Source organism: Pleurodeles waltl, chromosome 1_1, assembly GCF_031143425.1.
Source record: "Pleurodeles waltl isolate 20211129_DDA chromosome 1_1, aPleWal1.hap1.20221129, whole genome shotgun sequence".
NCBI lineage: Eukaryota > Metazoa > Chordata > Amphibia > Caudata > Salamandridae > Pleurodeles > Pleurodeles waltl.
In genome coordinates this window covers 838,197,077-838,222,423 of record NC_090436.1, presented here as the reverse complement: position 1 = coordinate 838,222,423, position 25,347 = coordinate 838,197,077, and the positions used below count along the sequence as shown (strand labels likewise).

At 41.6% G+C, this 25,347-nt stretch overlaps 1 protein-coding gene across 1 annotated transcript in view; it reads left to right on the top strand.

Moving 5' to 3' along the window:
• The first annotated feature begins 11,337 nt into the window (after positions 1 to 11,337).
• The window catches only part of ALDH1A1 (aldehyde dehydrogenase 1 family member A1), a 440,093-nt gene continuing 426,083 nt past the window's right edge, over positions 11,338 to 25,347 (top strand). The window contains exon 1 of the mRNA XM_069228985.1: positions 11,338 to 11,476. The gene's annotated coding sequence lies outside the window, so the exon portion shown is untranslated. The remainder of the gene's footprint in view (positions 11,477 to 25,347) is intronic.

The window sequence follows — 25,347 nt, the reverse complement described above, 5'->3', positions numbered from 1 at the left end:
TTTTAACTTTTTAGCTATCTGCTTTGCTATTGGGGTCCACTTTTATTTTTGGTACTCGTGTCTGTTTTGCCTCCCAGTCCAACTCTAAACCTCTCCAACCAACATACTCCTTCTTCACTTATGCAAATAGGCATAATTTCTGCTTGCTTTGGAGATTGATGTCATAGCAATACCTTGGGCCAAGGGAATTGTTTATGCCTTCTCTTCCATTCCCCATCTCCCAAATGTGCATCAGAAGACACAAGAGGTGAAAACAAAAGTAATACTAAAAGCTCCTTTCTGGTCAAGGTGCTAATAGTTCCCAGTATTGGTAGAGATGGCAGTTCAAAAGCAAGTCTAGCAATCTAACCACCAAAGCTTCCTATGCAAAGCACTGGATCAACTGTGATGCCTGGTGTAGAAATAGGGGATTATTCTCAACATCTTGTGATCTTTTTCAGATCTGAGAGTTTCTGGAAGATTGTTTAGCAGCCCATTCGACTGAAAGGGTAGAGTGTGCCAGTCCTAACTGAAAATAATCTCCCAGAAACTCTCAGATCTGTACAGGATCACAAGATTTCTAGACCTACTTAAAGTAGTAGCCATTCTACAAGCCTGCTTCTCAGAGGAGTTAACAGCCCAGGGTAACATGCTTAATTTGTGCTAGCGTTTGCCGGTGCTCAGCACCAAAAGTTATTTCATAACACAGGCACATATTTATGCCATTCAACCACATGGTGGTGGTGTCAGCCTATTTAAAAAAAAAACAAATGAGCAAAATGTTTAACAATTCATGATATGATACAATTACAGAAATATTAATGACAATGTGCTCAGGCCACTTTTATAGATTTAGGTCACCTAATGTAGTCCAAATTGTCACATTTGGAGGCATGTAATTGTAAGCAGTTGTTAGATCTGCCAGTATTATGGTGGTTTTCCCCCCCAAACCTTTTGCCTGCACTTTTGCTGAGTTCATTTTTGTTGGTCTTACGACTCTGTGCACTTTACTACTGCTGACCAGTGATATAGTGCTTGTGGTCACTCCCTAAAACATGGTAACATTGACTTACACAGGTTTGGCAAGTTAATTTATTTATGGCGGTACAAATCGCCATATTTTGACCACAGCGGTAGCGCCGCAGTTACAACGCAGGGACCGGCGGTTCCTGCCATCGTTGTCCCGGCCGTTATAATCCGAAAGGGCAGCGCTGCTTGCAGCGCTGCCCTGGGGATTATGACTCCCCTTCCCGCCAGCCTGTCCATGGCAGTAGAGACCGCAATGGAAAGGCTGGTGGGAAGGGGAGTCATGGGGCCCCTGGGGGCCCTTGCACTGCCCATACACTTGTCATAGGCAGTGTAGGGGCCCCCAGACACAGCCCCACCCTGTGAAGACAGTGAGTGAAAAGCGCGATGGGTGCAGCTGCACCCGTCGCACGACCGCAACACCACCGGCTCCATCAGGAGTCGGCTGCAATGTTACAGCCGAAAACCCCGCTGGGCCGTCGGGCAGAAACTCTGTTCCTGCCCGCCGGCCCAGCGGGGATGTTTTAATGCGGCCAGCGGGTTTGCGGCTGCATAGGCGGCCACTCAGTGGTTCAACCCAAATGAGGGTATTAGTGTTTGCTGTCTGAGAAATTGTAATTTAAACCCTATTGAATGATAAAGTTGGATTTTAAGTTACAAGTTTGAAAATGCCACTTTTAAAAAGTTGTCTTTTTCCTGGCCTAACTATTTGCTGCCTGCAGCCTGTTCCTAAGTCACATGACTGAGCGTAGTTGGCAGTTGCACTTTTTTTCTTTCTCACAGACAGGCACAAAATAGTGGGATTAGGTGTGCCTGGATGGGACATGACTGGCAGGATGGGGGGGCACAGCTGGGCACAGCCCAACTTGTGAATCAATAGGCTATGCCTTTCACACAAAGGAACTGTCATCACTATATTGTTCATGAGCCACATTGGAGGCAGGAAATTTCAGGCACTTAAATGGGAATTCTCTAGAAATGTCTACTTCAAAAAATGCACCAGGTATAAAAATAGGACCCTTATACACAGTCTTCAGTTCACTTTCTAGAGCAGTGGAAGGATTGACAGAGGACTGTCGCCTGCTGTGGCCTGCTGTGTAATTCAGAAGACTGCTTTGCTGCACTTGCAAGGAATGCTTTGCTACCCAGAGCCTGTCTTGAACTCTCAGAGTCCTGGCTTACAGCTTGAGCCCTGTTCCACTGCATGACCCCAAGACTAAAGGAGTGACTCCAAGGGCTAGTTGGCTCACCTCCTGACCAGAGCCTGAGGGACAGAAAAGGCTCTAACCATTTTTAACCCGCACCTGGACCCAAACTGAGTGAGTCCTATTCCCCCATGTAGTGCCCCTCTAGTCCTGGGCCCTTGGTGGTGGTGCTAACGATGCACAGATAGCCAAAATTCAAAACATGGGACTTAGAAAGGTTTTGGCTAAAAACTGCTCCGAGAACTGAAAGGAGATTGGGTCAAACCTGTTTATCTATCAGCCAAAAATGCATTGCCGATCAGCCTGACTTCACAGTAGCTCCCGCTAAATTCTTCTCCACAGCAGCAAATCCTGGTCAGTGGTCCATTCCAGAGGGGGTAACTGGGCTCATGGAACTCTCATTGGGTACAACCTCTAGCTTCATCCCGCTTTAGATTTTCAACTTCCAAAAACAGCGACTGAGTCCGAATGTGTTAATCTTCACTGATACTTCATCCAACTGCTCCTTGACGACAATGCCTATTCCTCAGACACTGCATGCAGCCTTGCCCTGCTGAATTTCTACCTTCTCAGAGCATTTTTCTTCAAATTTCTTCGAAGTCCGCAGATAAACACAGACAAGGCCCAATCCACTTATTGTATACGACTAGTGATCCATCTCGGTTGGGCATATTTTTTTTACTTTGACCCAATCTTTTGAGACTAGATGTTTGCAGTTGATTTGTTAGGCACTAGTTGTACCTTAAACATTAGAAATTCATAACTTCAGTTTTACTGATTGAATGTTTGTCATTTTGGTGTCAACTAATATATTAAAATGTACTCTATTTTTTTTAACTGGTGTAGGACCTTTCTTGTGTAGTGTTCTCACTTTATTACTCTCTGTATGATGCATAAATACTTTACAGACTGCCTCTATGTTATGGTGGACTGCCTTTGTGCCATGTGCCATGCTAGCAGAGGGTTAAGCTTAGTTTACTTTAGTGACTTTAGTGGTTCTCCCTGAAAGGGATTGTGGTTGTTGCTTGAACAGGTTAGCACCCCACTGAATCAACAATCAAATTTTTTACAGCAGGTGTCTTTGGTACTAGTATTTGGCAGCACTCACTGGGATGACTGGTGGTCACACTACAGTGGCCAACTGAGTATTATCTCGGGCCCTAATACTTAGGCCCTCATTACGACCCTGGGGGTTGGCGGTAATATGGTGATAAGTACTGCCAACAGGCTGGCGGTACTTACCGCCATATTATGACATTGGTGGGTTGGCTGAAGCTGATATCCATCTCCAGCCCGGTGGCCGTCATTGTTCCGCCTGGATTAGGATCCAGGGGGTCCTCCGGCAGGAGGCGGGACAGGCTGCCACCACAGTGTCCGCCAGCAGAACACCGCCGTATTATGGATCATGATATGGTTGGCGGTGGTCTACTGGCGTACCGCTGCTGGTGGAGTAGCGCAACTTTACCACCATCCACCAGCATGGCCACAGTAAGATTTCTGCCATCCTTCTGGAAATTGTGGTCATAATACGGTGGACGGCTGGTAGCCACTGCAATGGTCTTTTGGTGGCCGTTGCCCTGGGGGTAGGTGGTTTTTACCGCCAATGTCATAATGAAGGCCTTATTCTTTTACAAAATAAGAACTACATCAAAGGCAGGTCAACAAGGGGTGTGTCAATCTCATGGGTAAAATCAAATGGAGCTCCACTTGAAGCGGACTGCTGAACAGCCACTTGGTTAAGTATACGTATGTAAAACATTATTGTATTGGTTTATTTAATAATTAAAGTATTGAAATTTGTCAAGTCTTAATAGCATGGAAAAATATTTCATTTGAAAATAAATTCAGTGAATGGGCCTTTTTGGTGTAAATCAATATTCAGAATGGCCAAATAAAGGGTTCCTTTTGGTATATCATTAGATTGCTAGTATTTTGACTTGGAAGACCAATGAAAGAGTAATGAATCTATTTCTTATCAGCAATCTTCATTATCCTGAACCATAGTCCTCCCAGTTCCCTTCCCTCCCTCCAACTCACTTTCACTTTTTGGGGCATCTCTAGAATCTTGGTATTGGCAGTAAGACCTAGACGTGGGAGGGGAGGTTATGGGGAAGGGGAGAAATATTGCCTCAAAATAGAAAAAATTGTATGCAACACTTGGGTAGGGCAGCTGTATCGAGTGGCGGGAGTGCCTCCATATTGATCTATGGTTCAGGATAATGAACACTACCAGTAAGTTGTAGGTTCATTATGCAACAAATGCTAAACTGTAATACAACTCCTCTGATGACTCTACACTTAAGGCTGTAGAACACTCTCTTAAGTACCTACTAAAGGATTTCAGGTATTAACTTGTATGTCTCCCGTGCTGAGACTAACTGTCATTTAATGCGTGTATTCTGGGGCTCAGAATAAAGATGCACTCAAATCCTTTGCTGCTGCAGAACGTTTTTAAAAAGTTAGACAGTGCTACATTTCTAATGGAACATTTTCTGCTGTGATTTAAAGAGAGTACATTACTGAATTGTTCTTTAAATAGACAGTAGCAGGTAATTGTTTTCTGGTTTGTTGGTGTTTTGGTTTATATTCTTGCGCCTTGGAGCACCTGCATGCAGTCTCACTTTTCACAGTAGGAAACAGTGAGCATGTGAACGTCAACTCTATGTCAGGACCGGAGTATCAGATTATGCTTCTCAATCTTTACTACTCAAAAACAGCAGCCAATAAAAAAACAGTAAACACAGAAAAGACACTAACATGAGGCTTTGAACCATGCCCATCTCATTAACTACCAATAGCAGTCTAACGCAGTCTATAAACTAGAGAAGCACCGTCTGACCGGCTCTTTGCTGCTCCGCAGTCAGATAAGTGCCTCTCCATTTCATTGATTTGTTTAAGATTATGGCCCTCATTAAGACATTGGTGGTAAGTGCCGCCTACCGCCATGGCGACGGCCGCCAAAAGACCATTGCTGCGGCTAACATCCGTCTGCCAAATTATGACCACAGACAGATTTCTGCCACAGGGGTGGAAATCCAGCGGTGCCCATACTGGTGGATGGTGTTAAGGTGGTGCTGCTACCACCAGCAGCGCCATGCCAGTAGACCGCCGCCAGCGGTATTAGGGTCAAAACGCTGCTGGTGGTACATTAGCGGCCGCTGGGCTGGAGATTGTTATTTCCGGCCCAGCGGCTGCTACCACCATGACAGTCGGAGTGGTAAATTTGCTGCAGTCAAACCACCAATGTCATAATGTGGCATTATGTACCACCAGCCTGTTGGCAGTGCTACCGCCACATTATCACCGACCTCCGGGGTCATAATGACCCCCTAAGTGTTATATACTGGTGCCGACCCAGTATTCATTGTAACAAGTGCTGTTCTGTAATGCGCACACCTTTCTCTTGCGTGCACCTTTGGTGGGAAACATCCTGAACAACAAGGTCTAAACCACTACTTGCCTGAACCACTACTGCTAAACAACTAACAAGTCTCTACAACTAAGTACTGAACAACTACTGTCTAAATAACAATTGTGCTTGCATAACAATTGCCTGAACAACTAATATTAAGGTAAGTTTTTCTTTTAGTTTTTTCATGGTTTATTAGTTGCTTGGAAGTTATATATATATATATATATATATATATATATATATATATATATATACGTTGTTTAGAAAATATATATAGGTTGCTTAAAAAAGAAAAAGAAAACCTTACCTTAAAATTAGTTGTTCAGGCAATTGTTATTCAGGCACAATTGTTGTTTGGACAGTATTTGTTCAGTACTTAGTTGTAGAGACATTTTAGTTGTTTAGCAGTAGTGGTTTAGGCTATAGTTGTTTAGGACCTAGTTGTTCTGTCACATATTCGTCGGGAAACCAGGTCTTTCTGCTATCGGAGTGGATTTTGCCTCCTCTGAGGCTTCGACTCTACACATTTCTGGGCAGTGCGGCAGGCAGGTCAGGCAGCTTTTGCCTGACTTCCGGTACACCTCAGATGAAGTGCACCGTGAGACACGCGCTATGGCCCAATTGGGCTACACACGCGCGCGCGGCCTATGGGCGGGGCAGTGATGTTGTGTCAACTTCCCTCCTCAGTGACGTCAACCCCAGGCTGCAATAACGGGGGTTTGCAGAGTGGAGTAAACGATCCTAATCTGTCGGATCGCTCCTAATTCAGAGAGTTTCTTTGTGGCCCAAATCCTGGTGCAGCTTCAGTCTGATCCTGATGCCCTTGACTAAAGGAAGCTGGGGCTGCAATAATTATTACTGTTTTTCCAAAGTCTGCATTGAAACATTTTGAATTTGGCCTCCCCTTGGGGACTTGGGCTGTGATATTTATTATGTCAGATTACGAATGTTATGAACAAGGCCTGGAGATGTCTGGGCCTGACGAGGATGAGGATTATTAGTTTGATCCCTGTTTTGAACAGGTTATTGACTCCTCAGTGCAGAAATCTCTTGATAAAGTTATATTTTCTGCCCTTCACACTTTGTCCAAAAGGCTGGATGAATTAGCTGGACCTACACCACCCTCTCTTCCTTCTGGATATACCTCTTCTCCGTCTATCCCACCAGCTCAACAGCTTTGGCAAGCTGGCCAATATTTCCCTGCCTTCTATTTCTGAGCATGCTTACGCTAATGCGTCTATTACTTCTCCTACTCCTTTAACTTCCCTCCATGGATTCTGATTCTGACTCTTCTTCTTTTCATGAATCTCTTAAAGCTCGTAAGTGTGCTAAGAAGCGCAAGCATTCCTCCCCTGCTACGCTTTCTCCTTTCACTTTTGAACCCTCTGATATGATTCATCTCAGATCATCTGACTGGGCGCCAGCTCCTGCAGTGGCAGAGTGTATGAAGTTGCACATTAGAAAAGCATTTGAGAAAGATGTTGGATCCAGATTGAGGTCCAAGTGCCCTCACCCTGATCTTCCCCATAAAACTGAGGTCACCCCTGAAACTGATAATACTAGGGTGACTTTCCTTAAGAAGTATAATAAAGATTTTAAAAAATGGTTAGATAGAGCTCTGAGGGCTTGCCAGGACAAGCTCCTAGATGTTTCCGAACCTTTTGCTTAGATTCTAGAATTAGCCCTCCAAACTAAGGAAACAAGGGCCCCTATCCACTTAGAGGTTCTGGCCAGATGGACTCAGTGAGCCATTTGTTTTTTGGGGAATGCAAACTGTTCTTTGGCATCTGAAAGAATGAAATCCATCTTACTAGGCATTGATCTACAATTGGTTGATCTAGCTTCTGAAGAAGCAGGTCTCCTGGCTGAATATCAATTATTTGTGGATCGATTTGTGAAGGATAGTGCAAAATTCATGAACACTTTCACATCTCTGGATAAGTCCCAGTCCTCCCTCAAACGAATGTTCAACCCTGTTTTTAGAAGGGCCAGTTGATTTTGAAGACGTTCGACTGGCCGAGGATACCAACAAGGTCCTTCAAGGGGAACCCTCTCAAGATGCAGAAGTTATACCCAAGAGCCTTCACAAGCGAGTTTCTCACCCTCCAGATATAGAGGCCCACGTAACTACAATACCCGAGGCTCCGGCAGAGGTTTCATAGCCATTGACAACACCTCCACAAGTATTAAACCTGTCTCTTCCTTGTATTCCTTTAGGAGGCAGACTCAAGCATTTTGTTCAAAATTGGGCCTCCATTACTTCAGGTGTATGGATTCTGAATACAGTACAAGGTTACACCATAGAGCTAACTTCCACTCCTCTTCAACCTTCACTTCCTACTCCTATCATTTTTTCCCAACTAGACAAATCCTTTATAGATTGTGAAATTCAAGATCTGCTCCCAAAGAAAGCCATTTCATTAACTTCCCGACACCAAGGGTTTTTTGCAGCAATGTTTTTCTGACCCAAAAGAAAGGAGGCAGTCAGAGGTTAGTCCTCAACCTCAGAAATGTTAACCCATTCGTAGTGTACTGCCATTTCAAGATGGAGGGCATCCATCTTTAGCAAGATCTCCTTCAGGACAGAGACTAAATGGTCCCTCTGGATCTCAAGGATGCCTACTTATCGGTTCCCATTGCCCCTTCCCACCGAAGGGGTCTTCAGTTTCTTTGTAGGGGCAGTTGGTATGAATATCTGATACTTCCCTTCGGCCTGTCTTTGGCTCTGTGGATGTTCACCAAACTGTTAAAACCAGTGGTGGAGCACCTATGCGGAGGGGTATCCGCTTGATGATCTATCTAGACAGTATGATTCTTCTGGTACAGGATCAGTGTCTGTTGTTAACTCATTTGTCAAGGGAGGTTTCTCTTCTCCAAGATCTGGGGTTTGTGATCAACCACAAGAAGTCTTCCATGATCCCATGTCAGCAAATGGAGTTCTTGGGATTCCAGGTGGATTCAGTCAAAGCTCAATTGTTACTTCCCTCCCAAAATATGAAATCGATAAACAGAGAATTGAGTGACATTATCGAATCATACAGTATCTTTAAGATCCCTAGCTCGGATTGTGGACTTTTTTGCTTTGTCGATCCAAGCAGTTTTCCCAGGGCCTCTGCATTAAAGAGCCTTACAGAGACTGAAGATTCGCTACCTTCAACAGGGCCTCTCGTATGATCATCTGGTTCCACTCACTTTTGAAGCCCGAGAGGAATTCCAACAGTGGCTTTCTCATATGGAGGCCTGTCCCGGCAGAGCCATTTTTTAAGTGTCACCAGAGATTGTGATAGAGTCCGATGCCAGTCGGTGGGGCTGGGGAGCGAGATGCAGGCAGTTTACAACAAGAGGTCGGTGGTCATCTGGGAAGCTTTGGCTCCACATCAATTGTCTGGAACTCCTAGCGTGTTTGTTCACCATCAGATCCCTCTACCCGCTCAAGAGCAATTGTTGCATTCTCTTGAGGATGGACAATGCATCCGTGGTGCGATACATCAACTGCTTGGGAGGGACAAGGTCACCCCTTTTAGTGAATATTGCCAGAGAGTTTGGGCATCCATGTCTATCTCAAAAGATCATGGTGATAGCGGAATTTCTTCCAGGCAAAGACAATCTAGTGACAGACTGGAACTCCAGGTTTCTGAAGGATTCCAGCGATTGGAAGCTTCACCTATCTGTCTTTCAGAAGATCATGTTTTTGATGGGTCGTGTCAGGTGGACCTGTTTGCATCTCGTCTCAATTTTCAGATTCCAAATTTTTTCAGCTGGAGACCGGATCTGTTGACAATGGCAACGGATGCATTTTATAGGATTGGTCAACCCAAATGAATTATGCCTTTCCTCCATTTGCTGTGACCCTAAGAGTAGTGGCGCTCATGTGACGCCAAGCAGCGTCTGTGATTCTCATCACTCTGGTGTGGAAGAGTTAGCCGTGGTTTCCATCACTTTTGGAGTTCTCGATTGCTCTACCTCTTCAGCTGCTGGTCTTTCCACAGCTCCTTCTGGATCCTGTGGGGTTTCCTCATCCCCTTCTCTTATCAGGGCAACTGACTCTTATGCTCTGGAAGATATCTGGAGATATTCACAAGTGCAAGGTCTTTCGTCTTCAGCTGCCTCTTTTATACAAGCGTGGGCTCCATTCACCTAGGTGGTGCCTCTCTAGTTTATAGAATGTGTTGGACTGCTATTGGTGGTTTATGAGGGGGGCGTGGTTCAATGCCTCATGTTAGTGTGTTTTCTGTGTTTACTGTTTTTTTATTGGGTGCTGTTTTTGACTAGTAAAGATTGAGAAGCATAATCCTCACCTCCCTGTTCTTAACAGAATCGAAAATTCTTGTCGCCAAGCTAGAAAATGTTGTATTCATCAAAAGGCCAGGAATAGCGGAAGTGACATCATATGCCATTTGACCTTTATGTTGAATTAGAAATACATGCTTGCTTACACATATACATACAGTCAGACATAAACACACTCGCTCTCTATCACATGAATAACCTTTCACCTGCACGTAGATCAGAAATAGAGAGACAATCCCTGTTCACTATTTCTGACTACCACTCTCTGCAGTTCATGCATCGACAGGGGAAATTTCCGAGTTGAATCATAATGGGTACTAAAGCATAAAGCTCAGCTCTAAGACTGCCAAATTCAAACTGCTCATGATTTGGGCCCCTGATGTCTGTAACGTTTGCTAAGATTACTATTCGGATCTAAATATTATTATTCACTTTTGTTTGTGCCCATCTATAAACGTGGTGTCAGTTTTATAAAATAATGTAACAACAGTAGAGCTGAGATATGATGTCATGGAAAGAGAAGCAGCAAAGTGGCAAGTTTTTAATCTGAGTCTCTTTTTGTACTCTCATCGCCCAGCACTGAAACTAAGGAAGTTGTCAGCTTCACGAAATGTTGGCTACTCTGACATTAAAACATACGAGGGCGAACACGTCAGAAGGTAGCATGAAAATGGCTGCAAAGTGAATGATACATTGTTGTATATTGTTATATTCTAATGCGAACCAATGTACACATTTTCACAATTTGGACATTAACAGCATATGCTATTAATTTGTATTACAGTTTTGAGAAATATAACTTCCTGACGTATAAGCTTTCATTTAGGAATGTTCCAGTCCATCATAGGCCTGTGCATACTCTTTTAAACGTTGTTTAGCTGTAAATTATCCTACCTTCACAATGAATTAATCAGTGCACAGTCAGCCCCCGGCCTGTCATGTTTTGATACAGAATTATCCTGAGCACTAAAGCACAGACATAGCTATGTGGTTTAATTGTCTGGGGGAAGACAGCAACGCAGTGGGGCTTCCCTTATCCAAGCCGGCATCCTTATGCGTGTTAATCTGCCTAGCATGCAACGCAAAAGCCACTCTCCGGCAACCACGTCTGCATGCTTTCCTTTCCTTTCATCATTTACAAGAATAAGTTAATTGTGCTGACGTGGAGGTGATGGAAGAAGAGCAGTGGTGCACATGTCAAAATGACAATGTGCATTACATGGGAGGCAGAATGAGAGGCAGGAGCGAGCCTGTGGGTAGTGTCCGTCTCCTCGGCACAATAAACTCCTTTCTTCCCTCTGTGAGTCACCACGAGCAGTCCCCAATCTGCGCAGATTGAGCGTTTATTTCAAGGACCTCTTCCTGCGAGTAGGCTCACTCGGTGCCAGTGGGAGTGAACGATGAATGTGCGTGCTCCCCGGCAGCCATTGCTGCTTTCTGTATAAATAGACACCCTGGGGACAAGCGAGAGGCCCACGGTGTAGGCTTGACCATAGACCCCAGATCGAGGCTTGCGGCGGAAGTGAAGTGGCAAAGCTTCGAGAAGTCGAGCTGTGACGCAGAGGTAAGGTCCTGAGCTTGTGGTTCTTCGGGACCGGTCCACTCACACTGACGGGTTCAACGTATGCGCAGCCATTCTCTCTAGTTTACGCTTCATGGACTCCCAAAACTGCATTGTAGACTTTGGTAATCCTATAAATTATTAGTGGCAAACACACGAGAGAGATATTAATACAAATACTTGGTGCGAAGGCATTTTTACAATTTGTATTATAAAGGCTACAATCTTAATGCTACACCATTGTGGGCATGCAAATAGGGATTCTGTTTATCTAGACACGTACAACATTATTTTCCTAAACACGCTATTAGATAAGTTAAGTGAAATAGACCAGCTTCAATGGAAATAGACAGAGCACAAATATGCAAGGCAGCAGTAACCTAATATGGATACTTTAGCATAAGTATGCGCTGACATTTTTTTCTGAGGTGTCATGACATGAACATCAGAAATCTAAAAAAGGTGTGCAGTAACAACAGGTAATGTGAAACCAGTGAATTATAGGCCATCGCCACCAAAACAGTTAAAGAATGACTGTAGTTATTGCAATGTAAGCAGGGCAAAACGTTTTTACAAAATGCAAATTAGGCACTGTAAACTGCTTAGGGCTTTGAAATGTTTCTCAACCTATGTTATGTAACGCATTTCTTATTCTTTTCCTTCACATATTATCGTCCCTTTTGTAATTGTTACCACTTCAGGTAATACTAAAGAAAAGGATTTGACATTAACAATATTATTATTATTATTATTATATTAAACAATAATAGTAGTCACAGTAGCGATAGCAACAATGATACTACTAATAATAATAATAGTAACGATAATAATAATAATAATAATAATAATGATAAGTCATTTGAGTTGTAATAATAAGAGCAACAATAATACAATACGCAAGCGGACTACCAAACAAAGAATTTCATTTCTGAAAATTGTAACGTTTTCACTTGCACATTTGTGCGTGAATTAAGACTATTCTTAAAAATGACACATATTTCAGCCACACATCCTTCGAACATCGTTACATTAAGCATATGTGTTCATGGCACTAATGGAACAAAATGCACGGCTGCATGCGAGAGGGACAAGAAAACACAACCTATGCTTTTCACTTAAGGTAAACAATGCATGTAGAGTTCAGAAGTTGTACGTCTCTATACTAGTCCAACAGAGGTGTGTGTGTGTGTGCTTGCACTGTTGCTGAGCACGAGTGTTTTTTTTAGTTGCACATCATGTGTCTATCACTTATCTATTCTTGCTTTACTGCAATGTGCACATGGATTGATGCATAGCACTCTTAAACCCCAAATTCTGGTTTGAGTTCTGTATTCATAGACAACAAAAACGAAACAATCTGCTTATGTTCGACAATCATATAATGTATTTGGTCTCAGCCTTACTTTCAGAACATGCTGCTTTAGTTTTAACATGCCCGAGGCAAACAATTACATACTTCAATCATGCAACGTGCCTCACATGGAAAATATGTGCATATATTACTGCAAAGCCACGAATAGGTTGGTGGCAATTTAAATGGTTTGCGTAAGAGATACTGAACGTATGCTTACTTAAGCGCTACAACCTCTGGAATTATGACTACAATCTCTTAATTTCGTAAAATAAACGCACGCACAGTGGATACAAATGATTTTGCTACAGGTAAGCAAGTAACGTTAAGTTCGTCTAACTACAGTAGTTTAGGTATCCCCAATGCACATCTTTGAAAAGGCAGATTTAATGGTTCGAGTTGACTGCAGTGAATTGTGATCACAATTAGGCTGAGTTTATATCACACTACTTAATAATGATGTTTCGAAAATGTTCTCTCAAAAACAGATATTACTTATTCCAGTATCCGAAAATATTTCGACATGCACAGCATTTATTTTGGAGTAAGCCATGCCTTCATCAACTGAAATGTCGACAGGACTGAAATGAGCATCGCCTTCATGCCAGCATTTTCCCTCATTTTTAAAGTTCAGCCCGCCCATATTTTTTTCAATACATTTCTGATTTTAGAGTATATTTCATTTCTAGCCGGAAATGTAAGTTGAAGTGCAAGGTTTTTAAAAAAAATATTAGCGCATATTTTAGTTTTGTTTTGATTAATATCCACAGATACAGACCAGCCCGCAAATGATATATAGCATGGTGGTGCGCACAGTCAAGTGCCTGATCAATTAATGTCTGTGGTACCATATTTAGTAAGAAATAATAAAGGGCTGCAGTGGCTTTTTGTTCAATGGCGCAATTAAAACTTTTTCTAGACTATGTAATTGATTATCACCCAGTATAATTACATTGCTTGATCAAACACAATTACACATGGCATGTTTAACGTTTTGAATGAAAAGTTAAAGTGTGGTGCAAATGTGACAGCAAATGGTGAGAATCGTGAGATTTAAATTATATACATGTAGTGAAGTTGTAAAACGGAAATATCAAACACAACTATTATTGATATCAGAATGAACATATGTCTCCAGATAGTCCGTCCATATTCAAATATGGTGAAAATGGGAAATACAGTTATAGGCTATTCATTTATGATGTTCTAATGAGTTGAAAAAGTTGTGGTAGCTGGGAAGTCCACACGGTGAGTGGCTGTAACTGCATTTGTAGTCTATAACCTCCTACAATTTACTAGGTGTACTTTGGTGGTGCATTCCTCAAACTTAGAGTGTTGATGTGTTTTAATCGTATGAACTGATAACAATGGTCTCATGTGGACAGAGACTAACAGATTGCATCCTTACAAAATATACATTTTATTTGCCCTTTGTGTAAAAAAGAGTTCACAATATTTATAATTTGGAGGACCATAGGTGGTGCTTATGTCAACAAGTCTCATTTCTTGCATGGCAGGAGAATGCATGTGAACTCAACATGTCTAGTGCAGATATGTCTAGACGTATTTATTCTTTGTCTTCTCCCTCTCATAAATAGCATTTTGTCATTGTGTAGCAGGGGGCTCATGAGGGGGGGGGGGGGGTGGTGTATTGCTGCAGTGAGACAAAGCAATGATCTAAGTCATCTCTCCACACATCTTTGCCACAACTCAACTGCATGTCTGTTGGCAGGTGGTCCGAATCGGCCCATGGTTTGCACAAATGTTTCCCCCAACATCGCTAAATAAACATCAACAAAAGTACCTGCTAATCCACCGTAAAATATCCCCATTGAGAAGCAAAATATAGAGACAATGATTGTGCTGGTGCAAATCGTATCTTTTTGCATGAACGTAGAATCTATAACAGTAATAACCCCTCCACTAATGTTGTCATACCCAATATTGCAATATGGCCACAATACCACCAGCCATGTAACAAGCCAGCTTTTCAGCGTAGCACCCAGCATAGATTACATAATATAACAGGTGTTTGCAAAACATAAACATAAAGTTGTACTGCACACACATCTCCAAACACAGTGCTCTACACAAATCCATTACACAATCTACACTGCCTATGTTGAAGGTAATCTATTACTAAACCATGCATTAGTCTATTCTCACATTGTTGGAATGCATCCATCTCAAGCCCCCTTAACTTTACGAAATCTAACTAAATACAAAAACACTATGACATTGTATACTTGGTAGTAATTTGCTATGCAAATGCATGTTATATTATGTAGCACATTCAAAGCTGCCCCAGCCTGTATTTCTATCCAGACATTACGCCATGCATGTCCTCCTGTTCTTGTTCCTGTGGCGCAACCCAGTTGAGGGTATGCACTGATGGCACAAGATCAGCTACAGTAGGTAAGGTACACTGAGACACAGAAGTTCAGAAATCCTGGTGTCTTCTGGTGCAGGTATGATCATACAGTCTGCTACGCCAATGGATGCCATTCATTAAATAAATATTAGCCACGCTAATAAGCTTTGGCTTAAAAAAGCCAAGCCATTGGCTTTGCCAATGTTTTTGTACAATAATATGCAAATGCGCGCTTCAAGATTCATTCACATGCATGACCAGCAATCTTGAAATGGGTTTTCTATCAGTGTGTAGACTACGTCTTCCACTAAAGAAAAGCCATTCCTAGATTGCCACTGCTGCGCACACATATGGTCTGATTCATGCATGTACCATGTCTCATGATGCACTGTGTCCATTTTATTTTATGGTTTTACCTTTATTTTCAGTTTGTAAAGCTTGACAATTATCTATAAGGCATCCTAGTGCTTTATGCTACAGCCTTCACAACTACACATGGAATTGCAACAAAGAGAAAAATAGATGTGCTTTTAGAAGCCTGTCAACCAGAGATTAGTTGCAGTTATAAGCTTCTGAAACAAAGAATGACACACTTTTGCAGTAAGCATAGAAAAAGTGCTAAACAACACAACACAATATAATACAAAAGTGGGATCAACTGTAGATGAGATTGTTGCAATTTTGAAGTTCTTGATGGAGTTTAATGCTTAAAATGACCTTGCATGTCAACAGCAAAAGAAGATGTGCGATAAATGATTTTATGATACAGAATTAGTGCCTTCAAGTGACACCTTTTGTTAATGGGGAGGCAATGAAGCTACTTCAGAAAGAACATTAGGTGTGATCTTTTGGCAAGTACCAGGATCTACTGAGCGGCAGAATTTTGAATGCACCACAGTCTTGACATAACATGGGGAGGAAGTCCCAAACAGAGGGAGTTGCAGTAATCCAGGCTTGGGATCGCCAGCTCCTGGATCACTAATTTCCTGTTAGATCTCGGTAGGAAATGTAACTTATCATATGTGTTTGAAATGAAAGGCTCTTATCAAATATAAAACCTAATTCCTAGGGGATTCAGTGGTGACAGGGGAAGGTCCCAATTCGCCCAGCCACTAGTTTGTGTATCAACAAGATGTACGTCTGAAGAGAATCACCTCTGTTTTGTTAGTATTAGGATCACATCCAGAGCACATAGCAATAAAGATAAGAGACACTAGTTCAATATAAGCACACTTAGTTGTGAATAAAAAAAAATGTACAACACAGGGATGACATAGATACATACATAGATACATATTTAGCTATGTAGATGTTGAATAAAGTTGATCTCAGTGCTGAACCATTTACTACACCACAGATAGTCTTTCTGAACTCTGACGTCAAGGGTGTTTGGGACTCAGCTTGACAGCGTTCTGTTGGAAACGAAAGAAAGCAGTTGAGGGCATGATCCTTGACACCAATGCCTTGAGTTATTCAACAAGCACACAATGAGACATGGTGACAAAAGCCACCAACAGGTCCAATAAAAGGAGAGCAGCAGTTCCATTTTTGTCCAGGATCCAGGGATTGTTATTGGCCACTGCCATTAATGCAGTTTAATGTGAGACACAAAAGCCTTATTGATGTGGATCGATGACATTTGGCTCCAATAAATTGTGTCAACTGGAAGTTGACAATACTTTTCACAATTTCGCCATTAAACGGTAATATAGATGTCGGGTGACAATTGGACAATGTGGCTGGGTTGGCATTGTTTTCTTTTAAAAAACGGAGTGACAATAGTCCAGTTTCAAGTGAAAGGTTACAAAGAGTAGTCAGTTTAAGAGTGAGAATATGTTGAAAGTAATCTGAACGATTAACAGGCCACGGGTCTCAAGAAAAACCCAAGGAGATACTTTGAATTGTTGATGAAATCTGCTCAGAAAGAAAAGAAACTAAAGAAAAGAAGAAAGAACAATCTATGTACATTCTGATAGGTTAGTGATTTGCTACTGTTGATTTATCTTTGTATGGATAAGCATTTGCTTTTCTTGCTTAATTTCTAAATAGATTAAGATATGAAAAATAGTATGATGAAAAAAGGTAGAGAAACTGTTACAGAGAGTTTTAGTGAGCATAATAAAGGAATTATCCAATTCAGGGGAAAATGAGCAGTTGATATCGGAGAAAGCCGATTTTGTAGGATTAGACATTTCTGTGATCTTATTAGGAGTTTATCTATTGCAAATCTGTCTGATAAATCCTCTATACAATTAAAAGACTCTCGGTGTTTACGTTTACCAGCATTGGAATATGTTTTCATCCAACCATGTTCTGCTTTTTTCTGTTTCACTCGGCCGCTGTGAGGTCACAGGTGCAGCAAGGTTTAGTCATAATGGTCCTGTTGCTTAGGCATCTTTTAAGGGAATGGTTGCATCAAGTGTAGAGATAATCCGGTTGAGAACTGCTGTCACGTCATCTTCTATATGATTATTGAGGACAGGTAAGGAGACTTTCAAAATTGCTTTTACCTGCTCTTTGTTAAACTTGACCCAAGGTCTATTCAGGCATGCAGATTTCCCCGATTTTCCGGTACCATTAGTACATCCCAGTATAAGGAAAAATACTCTTGCCTTGTGATCAAACCATGCAATGTTGAGGGTTCTCAACAAACACTTTTAGTGTCTTAGGAGCTCTGTAAATGAAAATAGCTTTATGATTCACTATAGCAATGAACATAATGCTGTATGGGGTTGATGTCAAGTATAAACATGTAGCGTTCCCATTGAAATAGCGCTACGTCACCACTTTGTCAATCTTGGCATTGGTATTGTCATTCTGCATAAAGGAACTTACAATCAACGGGGGCTGCTGCCTCAGTGTCAAGTCCAGCCTTTTCCCTCTTCTATTATAAAAATCAACTCTAGTTTGTATTAATTGGCGAAGTCATGCATGGAAATCAAGGTTTAGGTCTATGTTAGAACTGTAAATTAAAATGACAAAAAAGAAACATAAGCACAACAAAATAGGAGCGGTCAGCCTAGCAGACCTTGGCAGATAATGGTCCCTTAAGCACTAGTGCAGGTAGTGGAATGGGATGGTGACAGAGAAGAAAAAAAACAAGTGAATGGCCCTAAATCACTTTCTAGCTACTGGACTCTAGTAAAAAAAGTTTAACACAGGAAGTGGGACTGAGAGCTTCGGGGGAGAAGCGGATAAGAAAAGAGAGAATGCAGGTTAAGCATGTGTTTTTTAGGAATTCCAGGTGCACTTTTCAGTCAAAACTCCCTTTTGCTTGGAGTGCTGACAGACCTTGCACCTTTATAAACATAGTAGGTTGATATTGTTTGTGTTAGCCCCTTAACTTTAATTTGGAAACGTATATGCACATACATAGTGTACACAGTACGTTTATGTGATAGAAGCAAATTACACTGACCAAATGTCCAAATCTACTTTTGCTCTCCTACTATCATTACTGTTCCAGGTATGTCACCAGGATTCTTGAATTACAAGATTGGTGCTGTCCCCACCATTTTTTTTTAAGTTAGATGGATATTTGAGATGTATATATTTATATTTGGGATATTAAAGGAAGCAATGCGCTTTTCCATAGTCCAATGCAAAACATTTGTTATGGCTCACTATAAAATCCTGATTTCTTCAGCAGAATATGTATCTGAATATTTTTGCCATTGAGAGACCACACAGTGAACAGCAGAATGCAAATTCCTTGGGAACCTTCTTTTATTTGACATACAATAATCGGTACAAGAAATACAAGTTGTAATCTGGAATATTGAGCGATGTTGTGAGCAAAACATAAGAAAAACAAATATCGAGGTATCTCCTTCTGTGCAATACCCTCCTCGATATTTTGTTTTTTTATATTTTGATCCCTTTCGATTCTTGACTGTGATGTTCTGCACCTTATTTCAGTGAGCTACATGCCCCCAATATGCCTGAGTACATGACCTGGTATCTGTCTCGGCACACACATGAACACACCAGCATCTCCAGAGTCAAACCAGGTGCCATATATGAATAAAAGACAGCCGTCAGCTTTGGAGGTGCACACGTTTACTGTGTGTGGTTCCCTGCCTCTGTACGTGCACACGTCATCTGCGTGGCTTGTGTTTGCCCACCACTGGTCTGACTTTCCTTACCGCATTAGGTGCATGCAGTCTATGACCATCTATCCCCATTCACAAAATCCGCACCCGTCACTCCTGCCCCATTCCCCGGGAGCCCTTCTTTAACACCACAGCGTGCTCCATGCAGTACAAACGTCTGCGAGGGCAGTTTGGCCAGAGAGGGCATCTTGTGCTTTACATCGAGAACTGAATCAGCTGGAGATGTGGGAAATGAATAGAAGTCGGAAATGGAAACGTTTATTTAGGCTTCTCGACACTTTAAAAGTAAACAAAAAAAAATCTGCAAAGGCGGTGGTATCGTGAACGACACAGACAAACACATGCGTTGTGATGAATTTTTTTTACTGAATGGGGATACTTAGGGCCTAATTTAAGAAAAATGGTGCTGCACTGGATGCAGCACCCCTTTTCTTTCGCCCCTTAGCGCCCCCTTACGCCACCATGTTTGCGCAATGTCTAAGCTACGGCGCACCATAGTTAGGGGAACTAGTGTCAACATTTTTGACACGAGTTCGGAGCTTTGCAGGATTAGCGTAAAAAATGTTGATACTAATCCTGCAAAACTCATTGAGGCCCATTGTAAACAATGGTGTGTCTCCTTTTAACGCATCTGAGCTCTGAGCAGACGTTAAAAGTGGTGAAAAAAATGATGCAAAAAAATCTCTTAGATTTCTTAGCGCCATTTTTTTGGCTCACGTAACGAGGGAATGCCCCCTTTGCATAAATTATGCTTGGTGCAGGCATAATGTAACACAAAGGGTTACAAAGCGGCACAATGCATGCATTTCTTCACTTTGTAAATTTGGCACTGTGATTTTGGCCTCGTTGGGCCACATTAGCATTAAAAAATGACGCTAATGTAGCTCAAGGAAGAGCTAGGGGCTCCTAAATCTGCCCCTCATTATTTAATAAAACTGAGATAAATTCATAGTGCATTTCAAAGCCAGGAAAGAACTGAACACACTTGAATTCTCTGTATGATTTGAACGTTTTGAATTTGAGCTACATTTAATTAAGGAAATAATTTTTGGTTTCATGCCTTAAGAAGCAATTCATGTAAATATTGGCATTTTGATGGGTTAAAATGAATTTCTCTTCAAACACCAGTAAAGATGTCCATATTAAATAACTGGCTGTAATGTTACAATCTAGAATCACATTGCCGGCCCTTCCTTTGGTGTATAATTATTATATTGTTTAATTAGGACTGGGAGGTGAAGGTGTTTGTCGTACCTCCCTTATTTGTGTGAATAAAAAAAGGGTATATGTAGACCGCGATGGCATAGGTATGGGTATGTTTTGAATGTGGGGGTGAAAGAAACATGGCCATGACACCAGGTTTGGTATGGTTTGTGGGAGCTTACATATGTCTGGGAGGGGAACACCATAACTTTATAAAGGCACTCAGCCACTTACTTTCATATATTTTATGAACACCTTGGTAGCTTTCAATATTCTGAGTTTGGATTTCTAGAGGGATTTTTCGCCTAATGTAAAACACTTTTTAACTGTTGCAAATCCTCTGATTTTCTAAGTCAAAGTGTTTCTGACTTTACATGTACTGATTCTGGGAAGTGTTTCCAAATGGGTAAGTGGGTTTAGACATGAATTACAAATTGTTATTTGTTAAAGGGGTGTTGTTGGCGTACTTGATGAATCAATAATTTGCATTCGTATTTCTGGTAGCAAACTATTGATCTATACATGTCTCCAAAGTTGGAGTGGTAACTGATGTGGAAAGCGTTATAGTTCCCATTTAGACACCCTTCTCCTTCCTGCATGTTGAAAAAAGTTTGAGGGAGAGTAGTCAGTTGCACACAAGACCACGGTTAACTTTTTTAATGCATTGTCCAGTTTCTTTATCGAAAAGTGGCTTCAATTTAAAACAAAGCTTTCTTTATGTAATCTCAGCCACAGTCTTGTTGCTTTGCTGGCCACTGATGGCTTGTACACTTGAGAATTTGGTCAAAGGAACAGGCTCACAGATTGCGACTTGCCTAATGAATATTAGTTAGGTAAGTCGATCTATGTCCTCCTGTGAATCGGTATTTTGGATCCCGACCAATTTGAACATGGGTCTGTTGGCAAAATGACTGCATTTGCTAAATAAATGCTCAATTTGTGACCCCCTTTTCTGCCAATTGTAATTTTTGTGCACCAGGCCCCCAAATGCAATATGTACCTCTTGAAAGACATTGTACGCCTGCTAAGAGCTGCTACCTGTACAGATCTGAAATCAAGGTTGGTTATACACGCTGTTAATCTGATGTCACAAAAGGTATGTTCATTTATTAATCAGCTGATATCAAAATGTTCTGCATGTTTACATCCCAAATCATTCTCCTCCCTTTTCTGATGTGTTTAGAGTGCGATGGGGGATCTCGGAGAAAGGGGTAAATGAGAGGCCAGAGTAATGGAAGGATGCACGAACACACAAGAAGGCTTCTTTAGTAAGAGAACAAGGGAGGGAGTACCTATTTGTGTGTGTACACACATGTTTAAAAGTTCCAGGACATGTGGCTTTTCATGTATCAGGTATCTAAGAAAAAGAAAAGAGAGCAAGTAAACACATGCACTCCCATGGAGCGCTGAAAGAAAAAGAGCAAAATAGCTGCCTGAATGTAAGCAATAATATAATTGGATGGATACAAGCCAACTAGTTCAAAAACTGTGAGACCATAATGTTCCTAGTTGACCAAACAGAAGGGCGGGGTGGAAAGCCTTCAAACCAAGAGCAGCCAACTTAGATACACAAGAACCATCAAATCTTGAGCAGAGGGATAACTTAAGTCGCACTCTTTGTATATTAGAAACAGTAGGTTTGCCCAACAGCCCCATTAAGCTGTATTTATCCAAGGCCTAAAATACACCTTCATTATCATTGAAAGTGCTTTGAGATGTTTGTCGTTTTTGATTCAATGTGATGTTCTAAGGCAAGACTGCAGGTTCACCCACTCCAGAGTCTTGATGAGTCCTTTCTCTTTTAATGACCATGTTGCTATTCTGGCTATCTTTCTAGGGGATTGTGCTTTGCATTTGTAAGTTTCTAAGGGTATTTCATAACACCTGTATTAGGATTTTTTAATTTGACCTCAAAGGGATGAACATTGTTTGCAAAAGGTTCGCTGAAGTGGATATTTATTTTAACTCATATTTCAGTTTTATATAGAGCCCCTACACAATGAGAGTGTTTCATACTAGAACTAGGCAAAACACATATTAAAACTAGGTAAACAATACAGAGCTAGAGAGAGAGAGTGACAGATAACAGAGTCAGCTTTGCATTGTGGAAATGTCCTGTAAGTATAAAGGTGACAAATCATTTAGGTGTATGCAGGATAGATGTTTCATTTTTTTTACTGAATGGTGAGAGGGTTGGAGCAGTTCGTAGCTTAGCAGTGTGGGAGTTCCATACCTACTCTGTGGTGCAGCAAGAAGGTTTGATTAAACCCTTGAAAGGATTTCAGTTTATGTCTTTTGAGGAGTAGTATGATTATGCTTCTGAGACTTCTGTAACATCTTGTGATGTTTATGATATTGGATATAAATGAGAGGTGATTTAACTCCTTTGCTGCTAGGCCTCCCCCGGTGCTAAGCCTTTTTTGGCTATTTGGGGTAGCCCATGCTTAGGCCTCCACAACTTTTTGTCCACATAAGGTATCCCAGCCACATTTGCATCCTTTTTTCCCCAACATCATGGAGATGCTAAAGGTATCCAGGGTTTGAGGATTTCCCTGGAGGAGACTGTGAATTTTAGCCAAAATACAGCTACATTTTGGTTTTTTTAGAAAAAAGGGAAGACGTGCTGCAGAAGAAAGTATTTGTTTTTTTCCCTGCAATGGCATTACCGAAGGGTCAGTTTTGGCATTTTACTGGGACGTGGCCTATTTTTCCTATTTTTGTGCTGTCAGCCACCTTCCAGTTAGTGGCATAAATGGGTGTTAAACCAATGGTGGATCCTGGAAAGGTATACATCTCTTAAAAAGTAGATACAAGTCAAAATTCAGCAAGGGGTCATTTTTGTAGATCATTTAAGGTTTTCCTGTAGAAATTAGCAGTTGAAATGAAAAAATATTGAAATTGTGTTTAAAAACAACAGTAATTTGTGTCTACATTTTCATCTGTAACTTCTTCTAAGTATAGGAAATTTTTAAAAGCAATATACCAATACAGCTGATGGACCCTTTTGGTTACAGGTATATATTGGGCTTGTAGGTTCACTAAGAACTCGAGGTACCCGAAGCCAATAACTGTGCTGCACCTTGTAATGGTTTTCATTGTGTAGCAAGTATAAAGCAATTAATTTGGTAAATTATAAAGTGTGCAAAATAGGTATCAAAGAAGCCTGTGCATTTCTGAAAAGGGCACAAGATATGGAGTTTAGAAGCAGTAGTTATTTGCACATTGCTGTATTTGTGCGTACCCATACTAGCTTGTGAATTAGAGAGCATTTCTCAAAATGACTTCTTACTTCCACACTGTCTTACATTTGGAAAGCGCAAATGCAGAGAAAGACAATTGGCATTAACACTTGTGCTACTATTCTGTATTCCTCTACATTTCCCAATAAAAATGGTACCTCACTTGTGTGGGTAGACCTAGTCTTTATGGTGTTTCTGTACTGATGGGACTCTAGTGGATGTTTGGGACCCAGTTATAGGTAGCATTCTTGGGTGCAGACCAAACGAACAGTAAAATGGGGATACTCCTGTAGCTATGTGGACAATGTTGTTATATACAAATTTACCATGAGGTAAAGCCTTATCCCACTCAGTAGACCATATGTCAATGTAGCATCGCAGGATTTGCTCCAACGATTGGTTGGCACGTTCTGTATGCCCATCCTCTTGTGGATGATATGCAGAGGACAAGCGGACGTCCATACTGACAGAGGAACAGAACCTATGCCAAAACCGTGATATAAATTGGGGGCCATGATTGAAAACAATTGTGGTGAGCAACCCATGAAGCCATACAATGTGTTGGACAAACAAATCAGAGAGCTTGGCAGCTGTAGAGAGGCATTTTAATGGAACAAAATGAGGCATTTTAGTTAGGTAATCTACAAGCACCCATATGACAGTGTGTCCATTGGAAGCTGGGAGATAAGAAACAAAATCCATACTTATGGTATGCCATGGGGCCACCGGAATTGGCATGGGAAGTAACAATCCTGTGGCTGGACTATGTGGGGTTTTAGCCCGAACACAGGTGGAACAAGTCTGGACGTAGCTTCTGATATCCTGCACAAGTGTGGGCCACCAAAACCATCTTTGACAGAGATCTAACACCTTTTTCTCACCCAGGTGGCCTGAGAACACAGAATCATGTCCCCAATGTAACACTGTATCCCGTAATTCTTTGGTAGGGACGTACAACTGATCAGCATGGTATAGTAAACGATCTTTTTCATACACCTCAGTTGAACAGGGAACCTTGTGTTGGGCTACCCGTATTTTCTCAAGGAACTCTTGGGAAGTGCACACAGCCACGATTTTTTCTGGGGGTATAATGCTTCTGACCTGTTCTAGCGCAACATCAGAGGAGAAACCCATCCTAGACAATGTTTTGTTGTGTAGTACCAGGCCTATAGGTGATTACGAAGTCAAACCTGTTAAAAAATAGAAGCCAGCATAATTGACTAGGTGCAGGGCCTTGGTCGCTTGAAAAAACTGTAAATTATGGTGATCTGTGTAAATAGTTACTGTGTGTCTAGCTCCTAGTAGGTGGTGACGCCATTCCTGGAAGGAATGCTTGATGGCCAGAAGTTCCGGCTCCACCACCGTGTAATTTTGCTCTGCGGTAGCAATTTATTTGAGAAGTAAGCTACTGGATGGAAATGCCCAGACTCAGGATCTCGTTGGGACAAGACACCACCCACTGCCATTTGGGAAGCGTCTGCTTCCACTAAAAATGGCTGAGCCAGGTCGGGATGATAAAGAATGGGTGCTTCAGTGAATGTGTTTTTAAGATGTTGGAAGGCTTTCTCAGCTTCTGCATCCCAGAGGAACTTAACCCC